Below are 18850 nucleotides of genomic sequence, written 5' to 3' on the forward strand. Positions count from 1 at the left end.
TGCACCAGGTAGGGCAGCTTGCTTATGTATTAAACTATTCAACTGGATTTGCTTAAAACACACACCGTACTTGAGACACTGTTTGTTGACTTACTGGGAGGACGAGTCTGTGTGCACGACTGAAGAATGCACCCATTCATTTATTAAGGGCTTCATAATATAATGGGAATACTCTGACAGATATATAAAATTGACTTACAGAAACAGAACTACCAAAAGCATGCACCACAAAGTATTTTTGTGGCATGTTGCTATCTCCCTGACCTTAATAAATTGATTTTTTTTTTTACAAACCGCTGTTTATATAGAGAATTTGGCCAACTCAAATCATGGGTGTCATATTGGATACCAACGTCAGATGACTATACAGTGTAACCCTATGGGTCGAATATGCTATCTTGAAATAAATTGCTTATTTTTACCATAAACATGCATATACATGTTATTATCAACATTTGTCAATATGTAAAAGGTCCTTACAGAAACATTCCAGTGTATATTTACCTTCTATATTGTAAATGGGCCTCTAAAAAATGCCCATTGTAGTGAGTGACCACGTCGCCAATTAAGTCTCTGAGTGGTATTTACCTTTCTAATGTCCGCTAGCATACAGGCTAACTATAGAGAGTTAGCTTTGTGTGTAACGTAACAAAAACCCACCCATCTCAGAGGAGTGAAGCTTAATATTTAATTCAATAAAATGATGGTACAAAAGGAGCACTAACGCCACAGGTCTTATGTTGACAACGTGGACACAGATAGGCTATAGGAAACTCCAAAGGCAGTTGTAATATTTACCTAGCAGTCTAGGCTAACGCTGTTGCGCTATTGTTAGCAAACGTTGACGTAGCATTAGCTAGCTGTCTAAACTTGTAAAAAGCCAAACAACATCCCCGTCCAAGCTGTGTTTCACTTTCCCTCCAATATTATTATGAACATAATAAAGACACCTGGACTCGGTTGAGACCAAAAGCCATATGACTATGGCAAGATCACAAGCATTTAGGTATATGGAGTGCTAGCGAAAAAGCTAATGCTAGCATATGGCATGGCTAACTTCAAACTTCATTCATTTCTAAAGCAGTGCTAGAACTTTTTTGACAGCATGGTACACATTAATGATGGTATTACTATATTTGTCCTATGTAATTTGTTATAAGTCAAAGAGAGAAATTTACATTTCCCTCACACAATGAATAGTCACTTGCTCTCCAGTTAGCTCTTTTCACCTTCAGCTCCCATACTTTTCGCCTTTTTGGTTCACAGGGGAACTTGTGAAATATTTTGCCGCTTCCCTGTCTTTCAGTGCAGCCAAATGTGCAACAGTTGGGCATTTCTTTCGTGATTTATGCCATTTTTTAAATAATTTATTACATTTTTCCACTGTTCCCTGCACTGTCAATGGGAATCAGATGAATGTTGGTATCCAACATGGAGTCCATGAAACATGTGACCACCTCGGAACCAATCGCATAACGGGATAGCTCAGAACATTCGATTCCCTAGTTGGCCAAACTCTCTATATAAATGGTGCTGCGACCTCCCCCTAAGTAGCGGCCTCTAGTGGGCGTAGTAATTATGACGAGCAAAGGAGGTAGCCAGATCAAGTAATATAAAGAGTGCGTTGGTGTTGGGTGGATGGATGGGTCCAAAAAACAAGACTTTCACACAGAACTTGACTTAACTAACGTAACATACCTAATTTACATAACAAACATTCACAACATTAACTAAGTGTTTAAAACCTCGACCATTACACAACGTGCACCTATCGCTGGAAGTCTCCAATGGCAATGTCGACAGTATATGCAAACAACTTTAGTCTTGTTGAGAGAGCCATGTGGAAGGGCTTTAAAACTGAACTTGCCATTCAAAAGACCTTCTTTATCCATTTCTGCTTATGGTTTGTTTCTGCTAGCAATCCACAACGTTACTGCATCGCTTCCTGATTTACCTGGTACATTTTTTTGCTGTATGGTAATGATGCTGAATGAGCCCAAAAAAATTGCTTTGTACGCTGCAAAATTTTGGTTGATCCCACCAAATCTCACTCCAAGGTTTTTTGAAAAGTTGGCAGCCCTGTTACCAAACTATGGCGGCCCGAGGCCCAAGTCTTCATTAATTAACCCCACGGTAAAGCTTGGCTCAAATGACGTGAATATTGCGGTAACGCCATTCGGCCACTGTTTTTTTTTATCTGACATTGCGATAGTACAATATAGAAAAAAATATATAAAAGATTTTTTTTCATGATATATATTGTCCAATCATATAAGGGGCAACTGTGGCTCAGCAGGTAGAGTGGGTCATCCACTAATCATAAAAATTGTCAGTTCGATCTCCTGGTCCGCCAGTCTGCATATTGAAGTCTCCTTGGGAAAGATACTGAACCCGAAATTACATTCAGTAAATGATTAGATTAGATGAGTAGATTGGCACCTTGCATGGCAGCCTCTGCCATCAGTGTATGAATGTGTTTGTGAAAGGGGTGAATTTGCTTTGAGTGGGCGGAAGACTAGTCGCCATTAAATGCAAGTCTATTTACCATTACCAAATCACATAATTGACCGTTTGCTAAACCACTCTCCCAAAAAGCAATTGTCCAATCATAGCTTAGCAACCTGAACTAGGCATGGCAGGTCATTCAAGCTTTTCACTTCTCTGCATGTTCTCCAATGGCAATGTTGTTTAGGTATGTGGATGTATTTTTAGCACCCCACTGTACCAATGCCAAATGGTGCAAGACTGGCAAGAGAGGTGCTATGAATTTCGAGTTTGATGTCAATTAGCTACAAGAAGGGCAATCTGTTGATGTATGTTGTATTTAAGTGATAATTAAGTCACTGAGGAGGATCATGCCTATCATCAGCACAAAGCCAATCATCAATAATGTGTGGAGTAGCTCCAGCATGCAAAGAGAAACGCATTTGGAGGTGCACAGCATTATAATAAGGCTGAATAATGTGTATAATGTGTAATAATTTATACGTTCTCTACATCAAAAAGACAGTTTTACCCTATAAATTGAGGAGCACAATGGCAGGACGATTTCTGCTTGTAAATAATGCAAACCAAAGTCATTATGTCTCTGTACTGGTGGTTGTTTCCTTCTTCGGTCTTTCCTCATAAAAGTCAGTGATACAAACACCTGGGCAATATGCCAGATAAAGACTAAATTAGGTCTAGTGTAATTCTATGGTTGTATATGGAAGCAAAGGACCATAAAAACTGAAACGTTTAATTCAGTGGAAGTACTGTATCTCCATTCTCTCAGATGTATAAATGTGCACATTACGTATGACAGATTGTGTTTTTTGGGGAGTTTTTTTATAATCTGAGAGCCTGTATTTCGACTAAGTGTCTTCCCTAAGTATAATACTTGAGATCACTCTAAGATCTGAGATGAAAGGCTTGCTGTAAAAGCATGATATTTTTCCGGGCCACTGACCTCACCGATTCTGCCTGGTTTAAATTTTTAAAAGCAAAATCATCAGCACATCTATTGTTAAAATGTAGCCTGCTAAAAGAAGGACCTTTACTCACCAAACTCTTGTAAGTGCATTAGAAATGTCCTCTGAATGTTAATGTGAACCTGGTTTCCTTGGTGTTTTCATTCAATGTGCAATTGTCCCCCTCTAGTAAATCATTGACCAGCACCTGTGCAGAGCAAAAAGATGGGGCATTAAAATCAAAATCTTGTTCATCAGTGTTAGTAATACTCTGGCAAAAGTCTACAGAAACTGAAACAATAGTTTATTTTAAAGATGATGATGCTAAGCAAAAGTCGATTTGGAGTCTTCTATTTTAATTATTGAGATATAACTTGTGAAATTATTCACTTATAACAAAAATAAACAAGTGTGAGACAGAAAGATAGATTCTTCTCTTGTGCCATCAAGCCATTTATCACAGCTCAAACTATTCCTCTTTTTTTCACTGCACCAGAATGTTGCTCTGAATTTATTACACATAAATAAATGACTGTGTGTGTCTTCATGTGTCATATTGATGTCTGAAGTTCAATCGATAGCTGATATGACTTTATGCTCAGGTGAAGACAAATATGAAGGGAGAAAGAAAAGGGAGAGAGACTAAGAGAAACAAACATTAGAGCCATTTCTATTTGAACTGAATATACCTCTAAAGTCCACAGTCCACTACATTTAGAGGAAGCTAGATGGCACACAGTGATAGAGAGAACGCCAGGCTGCGAGAAACAGAGCAAAATACATGCAGAAGCCAAGATAAGTTAAGAGACAGATGGACAGTTGGACACAGAGAAATCCACAACCCGTGGAGAGACAAAAAAATTGAATCCCCCTGATGACAAGCGAGAGAGTGAAAGCAAAAGGAGCAAGGTTGCCTGTGCTCAGAATACAGAAAAGTCCAGAGTGTGAATGAGACTGCCTGGTGGACAAGTGTGTGCATGTTTGTGTGCGTTTGTGGACGCGTCGGCTTGTATGCATAACAATGAGTTTGTGAGTGTGTGTTTGAGAGGACCAGACCCCGAGCTCAAGGTTTCCCTTTCGAGCAAAATCCAAACAGTCCATAGAGAGCGCCAAGCTGTTACAATCCAAGGATCCTTAGACTTTTGTAAAACTGCTGGATACCTGATGTCCTTTATCATGGCCAACACACTCCTACTCTGAATGGTAATAACTAAATGTGTGTATGCATGTTCATGTGTGCATGCACATGGGATTCAACGCAGAGATGTGATATGAGTGAATATTTTTTTCACCCATCCTTACTCATCATCATAACTTTCTTCATATTTCTTGATTTTGTTGCAAGCAAGGCCATTTGTATGCATAGGCAAACTCGGGGGGCAACAGCTGGAGTTGCACCAAAAGTCCACATTGATATGCAATGGAAACATTTCATTGTTAAATAAACACACTGCACTTCATTATACATGCACCTGATGCGGTGGACACTGTGGGCTGATGCTTGCGGTCATAGCATTAATTGAACCTAGGGCTAGGCAATATGGCCAATATCTCGATATAGGTCATTTCATATCTGGATAACGATATATGTCACATCACACATTGATCAATGAATAAATAGTAGGGCTGTCAGTTGATTAAATATTTTGTCGTGATTATTGGCATGATTGTCCATAGTTACCTCGCGATTAATCGCAAATTAATCACACATTTTTTATCTGTTCTAAATGTACTTTAAAAGGGATATTTTTCAACTTTGTAATGCTCTTTAAAGCAGAGGATTTCCTCATTTTATTAAGAACTGTTGAACATAACGTGCACGGATCAGGATGTAAAGCGTCGTCCAAATGACGTAAATGCACTAACGCCATTCGGCTGCTGCGTTTTTAACATTGCGATTGATACGATATAGAAAAATATATATAAAATTGATTTTTTTTTTATCGTTTATCGAATATATATATATATATTCATATCATATATCATATAAGGGTAACTGTGGCTCAGGAGGTAAAACGTATTATGTTAGCCCATCACACTGATACAACACATGTGCACCGGAATTTGAGCAACCTGCGTACTTATGTTTCATTCAAGTATCATACATGTATAATATGATCCACACAACAACAAAAAATCCCTACGCGATCCACAACATCAAGATTTGGGCCAATCAAGGATTTATTTTGAACATCAGCGTCATTTCAACGCTTCCCATTCTATGGGAGCAGCGGTGCAATGCATTCTGGTAGCGTCGCGGGGACTTTGGAGAAGCAGGGGCGTCAAGTCGCCCGCTCCTCATTTACATAAAGTTGAATCCAGCCAATTTTATGCAAATGAGGAGCGGACGGCTTGGCTCAACTACTCTCATAATCTGACGAAAATCTTTTAAACTGACCTTTGTCGACCTGAAATAAAGACAGATTCAGCAGCTGCATGGCCTATAAAATGTTTTCAGAAACACGTTTCGGTGAACTATTTTCGTAAAATAAGCGATCATATTCCAAACGAGCCGCCACTCGCGTTTGTCAAATCAGCTGCAGCCATCGTGGTTGTAGGAGGGTGTAGTCTGTTTTCTTTGCTTGTCAGTGGAGAAACTGGTGGCAAGTCCACTAGCGTGCAATGCTGGGAAGCGGGGCGATCCCAACCATCAAAATAACGCGTATATGGACACGTACTATCAGGTTTGCAACAGGCAGAGGGAGGAGGGTGTAATGAGGGACAGAGAGAGAGAGAGAAAACAGGATGCACACAGCAGAAGCACATGTACCATGTATAAAATCTACTTGTGAATTTAGATAGTATTGCACCTGAGATTTTTCACATTGTTATTGCACACATAAAACACGGTTTGCACACAGAAAACAAGCTGTGGTGCAGAGCCCCTCTGCTGTATTTAAATATCTACACCATTTTATGTCCTGGCCATCCTAAAAACGTTGACACCAATAAGTGATACTGATAATACCTGCAGGTAAGTAGGCTACACAAAGTCATGATGAAAATGAAATGGGACTGTCCGAGATGTTGAGGAGTCAAAGACACTCTATATGTGAAATACAGAAAATGTGAAAATCCCAGGTATGTTATGTCCTGTAGCATACTACAAACTTAATACTAGGACTTAACAGGGACAATAGTGTGCATGTAAACGGACTAACTGACAGATTGTGTTGTTGTTGTTGATGATGAAAGAGAGACTCTTACACAGAGACCATCTTTCCCCCAGTTTTCCACATTTGTCTCCATTGTAATTTTTTTTTTAATATGGAACACAAAAGCACTTTGCCGTTAATAATTCATGAAACAGACGTGAAATAGCTTGTACATCAACGGTGGGAATGGTTCTCTTTGAACTCGTTCAGTCCAGGCATTGTTGTTTTGTTTTTGTCTTTTTGCACCTCTTCTTCTGCTCCCACCGCACCTGTTTGTACAGTAACACATGCAGACACAGAGATCCAGAGCCTTGAGGCACTCCATCTACACACAGGAGACCAATTACAACAACATCAGGATGTGTGACCCTTAAAGAATTACTATAACCCAGCAGGAGGAGGCTGGGAATTTCAGACAAGGACATTGCATGCAGCTGCAAAATAGTGTTTGTCTCTTGCAATGGGTAAGCAAAGTTTCACTATACAGCTGCAAAATGTCTCGATAAGACTGTCACGTATGCACTCTTTTGCCTTCTTTCCTCTGTTTAGTTGTTACTCCCTCTCTTACTGTCTCTCCCCCTCCTTCCTGCTCTCCCTGGAGGCCATGGTAGGAGTAGTTAAATAATGCACCCTACCATCCACAGTTTCAGGGTCAGTTATTTTTATGTTCCATTAACAATCCCTCAACTAGGGGAAGTGTAATCAGAGAGCAGAATCTTACTTAAGAACCGAGAGGCACCAATCATTCACTGATGGAATTGGAAGGAGGCCTTAGCGGCAGCAGTGGTGCAGGACAGCACTGCCTGTGATTGATTTCACGCAAACAGGTCTGGGAACTTCAAAAGGCTAAAGAAGGTTTTCCTGGGCTTTGAATTTACCACTCACGCTAAAAAAAAAACCCAGAGAGATGAGACCAGGTTCAAGGCAGGACATTATGTTGCAGAGCAGAACATGTGAGTCTTCAGATGGGCAGGTAGCATTTACTAGGACAGGCAACTGGACAGACAATGATTGACAGTTGAAGTTTGGAAACATTTGGGAACTAAGATTGGGACGCTAATAGTATTAAATCTTCAAATCCAACACTATGTTCTCAGATGTGCGACACTCAACGCATTCTCACTCCCAGCGCGACAAAAAGCCACGCTTGGTGAAGTGCTTTTGGCGTTTGTTTCTGATGTAAAAATCTCCTTTAGCGTCGGGATTCTTGGCGTCACTGTTTGTCGCTCTGGGTCGGTCCGATTTTGCGTCATATAAAAATGTACATTTAACGGACATGTGGAACAGGAACGGGACAGTTAGGTTAAGGGAAAGACCGCGGATGGGGTTAAAAAATGTTATGATTGAGTGACATGAGGGACAAGAAAAGGACCCCTCTACCACCACAACCAACCTCCTTGCGCGGATTTATGGTCTTTCGTACTACTCGCTACTACTACTACTCAATATTACGCCATCTTACAGCACTGCGGTCCAGACACTAAAGGGTGATTTTTGCCTTGCTATCTGACGATGAGAGCCAAGCTTCCCTATTTGACGACTTAGGAATGAGAACGGGTTGCTACACTTTACATAAAAGCTAACCAAAATGTTGTAAACACATAAATACACAGAATCAGACACAGCCTGGGCTAATACACACACACACACACACACAGGATTTGATTTGTGGCACCAATATTGGCTGTGCTGCAGGACATTTCTTTAAGCCAGAGCTTTTCCCTGTTAGGTCCTGACTTTCTAGCTGCACCAAACAGCTTTCACTCCTGTGACAAGCCTGTCAATTAATCCAGCCAAAATGCAGTCAAAGAAAAAAGTGGCCCATATCAACCAGGCCCCTGAAAGCTTGGATTATAACATAAACCGGGGGATTTTACCCTTCCTTGTGATGGATTTCTTGCCAGCTCCACAGCCTGCCTTTTTGACAGCTAATTATTTCATTAAACATCTTTCGATGGCTCTTTTCATTTATCTTTCAATGACTTTAGCTGGTTTAAATCCCACTGACGCACAGACTCCTCTGTTTTCAGGCAGTCTGAGTGTAGAGCGTTGTCAGAATATATTGGTCTTGTTTGATGGGTCTTTAGTTAAGGTTTAATCAGTCATCTAGCATTGATTTTGCTTTCTTGCTTTGGGGGGTTGTTTGTATTTGCATTTGTAGGAGGTGATGTGTTTCTGAGTTTTATAAAGGCAAAGGGACCTCTTTCATATCTCTCTGTGACACCATCTTTGATGGTCTCACCACAGCTAAGGCCTGAGGTGCTCCCTTAAACACTGTGTGCCAATGACTGTAAATGATCCCATGCAAGTCTTCTAATCTTTGCCTTGACAGGGGCAATTCAAGCTTTTCATAACCACTGTTACGAATGGTTGTCATTGCTTGTCTGTCAAGAATCTAAAGCCCCTCGCATTCAGACATATTGTGAGAAACTCTAAAGATTGTGCCGAGCTAGAATGTGTCTGGTGTCGCAGGTTTCAGAACTGTTCTACTCAAACAAAAACACTGTAATACAGAAAAGAATATCAGAGAAGAACCAAATAAATCAGCTTTTCATTATGAGCTTATTTATTCGATTCAGAATGTTATGTGTGAATAACATTTCATAAATAGTGTTTGAATTACTGGTGTCACAGACTCCTCGCCTCGTAATAAAATTAATGACGAATTGTGTCTGGAAGCTAAAAAATGATGGAGAGGAGACAGTTACTGGCCAATTAGTATTGCACTGCTGTCTGCCACCAATCAGGGCGACTAAATCTGAAAAGTTATACTTTCTGCATACTCGCAAGGGTCTGTGTGGCATAAATGGCTTTGGAGTGTGTACAGTTCTGAACGCACGCACCACCTTCACATTGGAAGTATCTAGTACATGTACAAACACATCTGTACCACAGAATCTTCAAACTATACAGGCTATACTGAGCAAATCAGAAGATTGTCAGCTAAACCAGTCACAGTAATGGCATGTTTCTAGTGAGCTTAAAAGTCCAATGTGTGGGAATTTCTCCCATCTAGCGTTGAGGTCATATATCGCAATCAACTCTCTCACGCCACGCAGTACAAAGTACGTATTACAGCTACGGCAGCCTTCACGCTTCAAAAAGCCGGTCTCTTGCTCTTTTCAATATCCTTTTTCTTTTTCTGGGCGAAGAAGAAGACTCCTGTTCCTGAAATTTGGATTTTGAATACGTGTGGTCCTCCATGTTTCCTTCTTCAAACTTGCCGGGGCCGGGAATCTACGATACCCACAGTATTAGCAGCACCTGTGAGTTTATCATGTGACAGCGAAAACGTGAAAGGCGGAGCAGTATGTCCTGTATGTCCCTTACTGGCTAACGTATTTCAAGATGGAGCATGAATATGGAGCGTCTACCCCAGTTCATGCAAATGCAAATGTAAAATTTCAAGCCAATAGGAATACTTGGAATTGATGGTGGTGGTAAATATTCATTAAAAAGGACAAGTTTGTGAACGGGCAACACAGATTTTGATAATGAACAACTAAACACGTTACACACTGGACCTTAAACACTTAGCAACAGAAGTGAGTGTCGTGGTATTATGAACAGCGATGTGTTCACTTACTGCTGTACATACTAAAGCTCATTTCAACAGTGACATGATGGTTTACCTTAGAAAAAAAAAAGATCTAAACAATCAGTTTCCAATAATTTTTTAACTGAACTGAATCATGTTGCAATCTCCGCCTCCCCCTGGCGGCTTGTTGGAAAAATGCGTATGTGTGACGTAGTGGGACAGGTGTGATCTGGGTAGTAAAAACAAAGTATAGCGTGGGAATCAGTCTGAGTCTATGGTGCGAATGTAGTAGTAACGCAGTCCACGCTCCAGCCGAATGCTAGCAAGCAAAGTGCCTTTTATGCCCGTGAATGTGTACCACTGTGAGTAATAAAGTCCGAGTTCATTGCTGCAACCAAACGACGCCTCACTGTTTTGTGCTTCGGCTCTGGTAACCCGGACCACTAGATGCAAGTTACCTGCCATGAGCCAAGTTATTAGTTTGAGACCCGCTCGCTCCCAACTACGACTCGGAGCATGGAAACTGTAAAGGTAACAATCAATTATGAGTCAACCAAGCGATCTGTTATTTCAACCTCTACTGCTGGTGTAAAAAAAAGAGTCTGTTCACACAGACAACCGATGTGGTATAAACAGAACGGGTCCCTGTCCATGTCAGTTATGGAGGATCCCAGCGCCTGGACTGTAGCAACCAGTGTTTCTCCTCCGGCTGAGAACAACCCCAGGGTTGGGGTAGTTTATATGTCGGTGGGAAGCTTTGGCATCAGATATAGTTCATGAATGCCACTCTACTCTTACTTTGGTTCAAAAACACAGATGTGTCGCTAAAACACAATATCTGAGAACGCAGTTTTTACCTGCTACGCCTGGCATGCAATCTATGATGTACTTCATGTTATTTTTGAAGACATTAAACAATTCTGTAAAACCCTAAAATATATTTAATGACAGTGTTTTTTTTTAAACATTTTGGCAACTAAAAAAGCAGACATTAATTGCTTTCTGTGACAAGATGCAAACTCTGATCTGACGCATGGACTGCATACCCATCCACTAGGGTTTAATCCAGGGAAACGGAATTCCTGGGAATACACTTCCAAACAACTTTACCATTTCCAAAGAAAAACAGAAAAACTATTTATGTTCTAGGCGTGAAACCAAAATAGGCTGATACTTACAAAATATACGTATCACTACAGAAGTCATTTATGTCCTCTCACGTGGATGCAATTCTCGGAGTCAGCAGGGATGCAAAACTCAGCAGCCCAATGGTAACTTCCTTTTGGCCCACCAAATTCATCTACTATCAAAGTAAGGCTAACACAAAACAATGTGTGCCACCAGCTTTGCGTGGAAATCCTTCAACAGATGGAACAATGAAGATGCAAAGAGTGCCTCGCACCAGCAGCCTCTGAACGCTAACAGAATATGGAATCCGTCTCAGTTTAATGGACTTTGAAAATGTCAAATGACTTGCTTTAACTAATTTCTTTTGTGTATACAGTGAAACATTGACAAATATTACTTCCAGGAGGCTATTCTCAGCAGACAGATTATAGGCAATAAACTTTGCATTTCATATTCCTCGCAGCAATAGCAAAGTTTAAGCTTCATGCAAAGTTTATGCTATGTTTATTCTAACGTGGATTAATATAAATGGCTTTCCTTTGCCTTACTAATTATTAATACCATAAAATAATATATATATAATATATAATACATATTTTTCCTTGTTGCATTAAGTGTTGATTGAAATATGACCAATGCATTTTGACTGTAGGATGAAGTTATACATTAAAACCAAGACAATGTACCATGATTCCCAAGATAGAGTGTGTCTGCTTCTGTGACAGAAAATGTTTCCTTTGTGGGAAAAATATGAATCCCTACCATCCACCACCCTCGACCTCTACACCTTTATTTTCTGCCTCGCCACATAAAAGACATGCTACTTCCTGAATTGCCACTGAACGCTGGCATTGGATGTAAATTGTGATGTGCAGAATCTTCCAATATGAATTACTCGGGATACTGGGCTGTATTTTTTAGCTGTAACAGTCAAAAGATTTAAATCTTTTTGACACATAATATATTACACTTGAACAAAACAGCTCTAGTTACACTGAGCTATTTTGCCCAAGACGTTTTGGCAGCTGGTGCATCTAAACCTGAATGTTTTTCCCACAAAATGCAATATTCTGACAGATTTCTCCAATCAGTCTGCAATTTCAACAGCATTTCACGCCGACCTTTGAAAGAAAGGAAGGATACGCAGGCAGCACAGATAAAGCCTGTACTCTGCTACACTGCAGCAACAGTTGTTAGAAAGTCACTAGTGTTGTATTTCACGCAGAACTAAGCAATCTAAGACAACTTATTAACAACAAATGTGAAACCAGGATGATCGATGGCTTCCACGGGGACAGAGTTTCCTCCAGGAACCTGACATTTCAGCTCTAAACAAGGTATCACACACTTGCAGACTCTCTCTCACACACACAAACACATACACACAGACACACAGACACACACATCACGCTTTCAATCCGTTTTGATTGTCTCTCTCCAACTAGTTTATTTGACTGGCCATCACTGTCTCTGGCTCCCTGTGTTGCATGTTTCTTTACAGAAGCGAGTGTCTCTTTTGCTTCATGTCTGGTTTCCCACTGGACCCTCTCTGCACTCCAATTAGGTTTGTCACTCAACTACTGTGGATGGGATTAAGGGAAAGACAGAGCAGGAGGGAGGGAGGGAGGGAGGGAGAGAGGGGAAGAGATAAAGAGGGAGGGCGGAAAAGAGATACTGTATAAAGGGAGAGATAGAAATTTAGAGAGAGTGAGGTGGAGCAGCTTTTAAAAACATAGAGAGATATCAAGAAGGTGCGTCAGGGCAATAGACAAGAAGAATGAGAGCAAAGGGAAAAGAGAGAGGGGAAATAACAGTGAATGCAAGCAAGGGGCTATGAGTGAACAGCTGGATTTGTCCTGGAGGACTTCTGAATAATGTGGTGCCATTAAAGCGGGAGTCATAAACTCACTGTCCTCTCCTCTCCTCGCCGCACCTCGCTGCCTATTTTCCCTGTTTTATCCTTTTACTTTAATATTCCCATAACGTGCATACTGGATGCTCTTGCATATTCTCTACAGAGGATTTACAGCTAGTCAAACCACATATGGACAATAAGCTGCAATGTTACCTTATACCCCAGCCATTGTAGTGCATAGTAAAAATGACAAAGCGGTGAACGTTTCCGACGAAGATGTATGGTCTTGTTGGCTTTAGGCAGCCCTACGTACAGTAATATTGTATGAATATTTGATAGTTCAGATGTTGCGTGTATATTATGTTGATGGTGTTGTTGTTGCTGAGGCAAGGGAGCAATGGAAAAACAGCAGGAGGAGGGCGGACACCGGTAGCAGTTAGACTGTTAAGAGTGCTGGCTGCTGACCTGGCGATGAACTTTGACCGGGTCATATTGCAAAGCTGCTCACTTTGGTAGAACAAATTCACACGTCAAAAATGAATACATTAAACAGTGTGTAGGAATAGTCAAAGAAAGCACAACAAAAGCCATAGCAGCTGCAGGAGCCAACTCACTGACATCGAAGACATTAGTCCAAGGAGAAACTGCTTATTTGTTGCTCTTTTCCCATCCTGCTTGTTCTACTTTTTTTTTTTACAGTTTTAGGCATGAAAGGGGAGAGAGAGGGGGAATGACATGCAGCAAACGGCTGCAGGTCGGAATTGAACCCACGGCCGCTGCGGCGAGGACTGAGCCTCTGTAAAGTTTAAAACAAGTAAGGCTGATAAAAATCAAGACTATGAGCCCAGAGCCTTGTTAGCATCTCTGTGAAGCTGACACAGCAGTGCTTTGAGCCAAATGTCATCATCAGCATGCTTAGTGTCAATGCTTTATGTTGATGTTTAGGAGATGTAGTGTTTACATTACATGTCATTTAGCTGAGGCTTTTATCCAAAGCGACTTACAATTGCTATATATATATCTGAGGTCGCACGCCTCTGGAGCAACTAGGGTTTAGTGTCTTGCTCAGGGACACATTTGTTGATGTATCGCAGTGGGAATCGAACCCAGGTCTCCCACACCAAAGGGATGTGTCATATCCACTGCGCCATCACCACTCCCAGGGGGAAAATGTACCCAAATATTGTACTCAAGTAAAAGTACATAAATAACAGAAAATGTAGGGAGAGAGGTTAAAATGTACTCTGAGTAAACGTAGCTGTCTTACATTGTTAAAAGGGAAAGGGGAAGGTGGGGGATGATATATGATACCACTGTTGAATTAAAGAAGTGGAAGTGGAACAACATTCCATTATATTCCACTTCCATAGACGGGCACTTTCCAGCCCTTTCATACAACTCATTATTAATTATAAATATACAACCGCCTTTCTCAGTGTAGCCTCACTAGAATTACCCAGAAAAGGGACAAAACTCTAAAAAACAATGACCAGCAATAAATAAAAAAGAGCTATGGACACCACGGCATGTACAACATGCAATATAAAGCGACATACGTTCAAAAATAAAGTGACACTTCTTATAAAATCAACAGCAGAATAAACTATCAGCAGGGTGACATGGAGCTAAACAAAATCAACACCACAGTGACTGCAGCCACACACACAAATATGAACGCAGAATTAGAGACTACACACTTTTACACACCACGTAGCGCACACGCCTACGGGCCCAGATGGGGCTGCAGTTATGGACCCCTCCCAACCCCTGACACTGGGCTAGTGAATATTTACAATAATGTTACTTATCTCTTCAGAGTGTCAGCTGAGTGCAGTCTCAACTCTCTGGAGCTCTGCCCTCCTGCGGCAGCAGACACACCAGCAGCAGCTGCTGGATCTCCTTTCTTCTGTTCCATTCTCACAAAGTTTATCAGGACTGAATTATGTAACTTTTGTTTTAACGGATGTGACTTGATAGTTGCAAAGTACGATAATTGTGATAAAAACTTTAAAAAAAAAAGTACAATTACCTTGTATTACACAAATAAACTGTGTTCCAGTAATGAGAGTAAATGTAATATGTTTCTTCCAACCCTTATTTTTTATTATGTTCACCATCTTAGTTTAGCGTATTAGAATGCTAACATTCGCTAAGTGGCAGTAAATACAATGTACTGCTGAGGCTGATGGGAAGGTGAGTAGTTTTGCAAGTATTTGGTCATAAACCAAAGTAATGGAGACTGCAATTTCTACCTGATGAGGGTGCTATGTAGAAGGTCAGGGGGTCAGAGGTATCACTGTTCAACCTCTGGGGACCATGACTGTTTTTTTCACAACGCTCCATCCAATTGTTATTGAAATGTTTCAATAAAAACATAAATGTTAACCCCATGGTGGCTGTAGATGAAAAGTAAGAGGATTACTAAAGTAATTAGAATTTATACTCTGGGACCATATATATCTATACTACAACTAAGTTTTATTTGGCAAGATATTTCACTCTGATACACAGATGTGTACCTCGTGGTAGAGCTAGAGGAAAGTCAAGGGATCACCAAAATGTGTACTATGGATCCTCTGCCAACCATAAAGATTTGTACAAAATGTCATGGGCAACCCATCCAGTTGTTGTTGAGAGATTCCAGTCCGGACCCCACTGGTAGATCAACCAACCAGAGACATGCCGCTAGCATGGATGAAAAAGAAAAGGAAATAAAGTGAGATAGAGGAAACACCAGGAAAGAAAGTTAATCCCACAGAACAACAGGAGCAATGAGAACGCATGTTTTTTTCAAATACTTCTTATTTTCACTTGCCCAGACAGCTCTACCACTCCATCACTTAAATTAAGGGAGAGTTCAACAAGGCAAGGCTGTGCAATAATTTGAAACTTTAAGAAATTTTGAGGCATGACCCATTTACTGCGAGGAGGCAGTAGTCAGTGGTGACTTCAAACTATGTTTTATTTTTTATTTGAGTTTGTTTCGTGGTCTGCTTCATTGCCTGCAACCTGTTTCTGGGACAATGATTTATAAATCTCCCTCGAGAGACCATGAGGAGCCAAGACTAAACAGGCTTTTGTAATTTTTGATCTTGAGACGCTTGATATGGAGGTGAACAGGCAGCAGCTTGTTGTTGCTGTTTGAAATGTTTCAATCACTGGTTTGTGATTTTAAAGAGAAACATCAAATGAACACAACAACAATAGAGATATCAAGCATTCATAATAGAGTTTATTAAGGAAAATGTGTATGGGCTCCTGGGATCTTCTGTCCATAAGGGCCGACGCCAAAATCATCAGACAAATTCAAAGAAAGGCAAGAGTCTTAGTTATGTGGTGGAATTTTCAACTTACGAACTCATGCTATATAAGTTGAGACAGTGGTACCCCAGGTCTCATTCAGGTCAGTGTCCAACATAACCTCATAACCTTTCCAGGCAGAGGAGTACTACAATTTTGTGAAATGCCTCCAGCATGAGTTCAAATACACCTTCAGGAAGACAGGAACTTCAGAAGTTGGGACCGCACCACCCTGTACTGTGTAATCCTAAATTCTCCTCATTTGGGAATTCATTAAATGCTCCCTGTGTTCTCCCAAACCTTCTTCATGTATGTGAAATGAGTTGCGCTGCTCCGGAAATTTTCCTTAAAGGGATACTTCACCGATTTAGCATTAAGCTTTGTATCAGTAGAAACGCGGTAGTATTTTCGAATGACCGTGCTTCACTTCCCTCATGTCCCCCTGAGACGAGAGATCTCTGTATCGTGGGTCTGGAAAAAATCTTCTGATGACGGAAAACGACAATTTTTGCGTCATCGGAAGATTTTTTGCCCAGAGGCAATGGACTACAGCCAGTAGTAGGAGCTACTTCCACATGTTTTCAACCCGCCCATAGGGGGTTGTTCTGTCGTCTTTACTCGAAGCTTGCCAAAGCAAAACGAGTGTAAGCCATCTTGAAGCTTCGCTAAACAGGCTCCGTCTTTTCAGCAGAAAACTTTTACAACAATTATGTGCATTCAAACTACTGCACATGTGTACCACCGGGATACATTGGTACAGATTGGAGAATATGCAGGACACTTTATTATAGACATCAGCCAGCGGTGTTGCTCGATGCCGCTAGCCGGTAAGGGGACATCCTCAGCGGTGAAACGCGGAACAAGTGCTGGAGTATGAGCTAGCTAGGTGGAAAGCTAATGCTAGCCGGGCCACCTGTCCCATAAATCCTGCTTGCAAGTGTCCGCTCATTAGACAACAAACTGGACAACATCCAACTTCAACGAAACTCCCAACGCGAGTTCAGAGACTGCTGTGTTTTTGTTGTTGTGGAAACATGGCTGAACAACAGTGTACCGGACTATCCAGCTACCAGGCCTGCTGCTCTGTCGCCGGGTAAGACTAGTGGAGGTGGGCTGTGTTAACACGGACTTGTACAGAAATGGGGTACTTGTATCTAACTAACTGCTAACTGCTGGTGGAGTTTGTGACTGTTAAATGCCGACCATTCTACATTCCACGCAAATTTACAGCTGTGTTTATACTCAGTGTTTACAGCCCACCAAGCGCTAATGCTAGTATGCGTTAGCTGAACTTTATGGAGCCTATAATGTGTGTGCACTAAATGTAGCCTGTTTCGTATGTCGTTTTTTTATATATTTTAAATGTGTAACATCACTTGAGCCATGGTGAAACATTATTTCGTGTATATGGTTGAAATGACAATAAAACACACTTGAGTTGAGTTGACTGTCTCACTGTCTGTCTGTCTGTCTGTAAATGGTAGACGTGGCTTGGGAGTGGACTCTAAAGCAGCGAAGCAAGTGCATTCTGGGATTTGGTGTCTTTCATCCACATGAGCCAAAAACACATTTTCTGGCTTTTCTCGGCCTAGAAGCCACCAATTTCTAAAAAAAAAATTCACATTTCTACTACATAAGTGACCCAATTTAAAGATATATTCATCTTTCCAACGGGGAAATATCCCTTTAACATGTTGTTTTTGAACAAATTACCAACCGACTACATGACAGCGTTATTTCCTGCCTTCTGTACGCTCCACCCAGGTGCCATCCCTCGCCTGAATCAAATGGAGTATTTCCAGGAAGTGAGTGTGGTGGAATTTCCATGTTACAAACTCATGCTATTGAGACAGGTGTACCCCAATCTCATTCAAGTTAGTATCCAACATAACGTCATAACTTTTCAAGGCAGAGAAGCACTTCAACTCTGTGCCTCCATAGATGACGGGAGACAAACTAGCTGTATGATAACACAGTGCTGCCTTATCCTGCCAAGATCATGGAGGGAGTAAACACAAACACATTCTGTCTGTGCTGAGGAATTTGGGTTAATACTCCTTCAGGAAGACAGGAACATCAGATTGGACATCATCCAGGACCACCCTGGATGATGTCTGGACCTGACGCTCCAGACAATGTCCGGAGTTCACAGCATCATGTGCCAAGGTGCTGCTCGGGATGTGATGTTAAAGGTCAACATCAACTAAAGATGACAGAGCTTTCGAAATATTTGCTCCTAGACTGTGGAATGCTTTGCCTTTGCTTGTTTTAAGAATAGCTGCCTCTGCTGACATTTTTAAAAAGCAGCTAAAGATACATCTTTTTAGTCAGGCGTTTAACAACATTGTTGACTGTATTCCTATGTATTTTATGCTTTTGTGTTTTACTATGACTTACTGTGATGTGTTGTGCTTTTTATGATTAT

At 41.0% G+C, this 18850-nt stretch overlaps 1 long non-coding RNA gene across 1 annotated transcript in view; it reads left to right on the forward strand.

Moving 5' to 3' along the window:
* Nucleotides 1-1206: 1206 nt before the first annotated feature.
* The window catches only part of LOC116045755, a 22882-nt gene continuing 5238 nt past the window's right edge, over nt 1207-18850 (forward strand). Inside the window, exons 1-2 of the long non-coding RNA XR_004103998.2 lie at nt 1207-1530; nt 16988-17002. This is a non-coding gene — a long non-coding RNA (uncharacterized LOC116045755). The remainder of the gene's footprint in view (nt 1531-16987; nt 17003-18850) is intronic.

The sequence above is a fragment of the Sander lucioperca genome, chromosome 4, assembly GCF_008315115.2.
Source record: "Sander lucioperca isolate FBNREF2018 chromosome 4, SLUC_FBN_1.2, whole genome shotgun sequence".
Classification (NCBI taxonomy): domain Eukaryota; kingdom Metazoa; phylum Chordata; class Actinopteri; order Perciformes; family Percidae; genus Sander; species Sander lucioperca.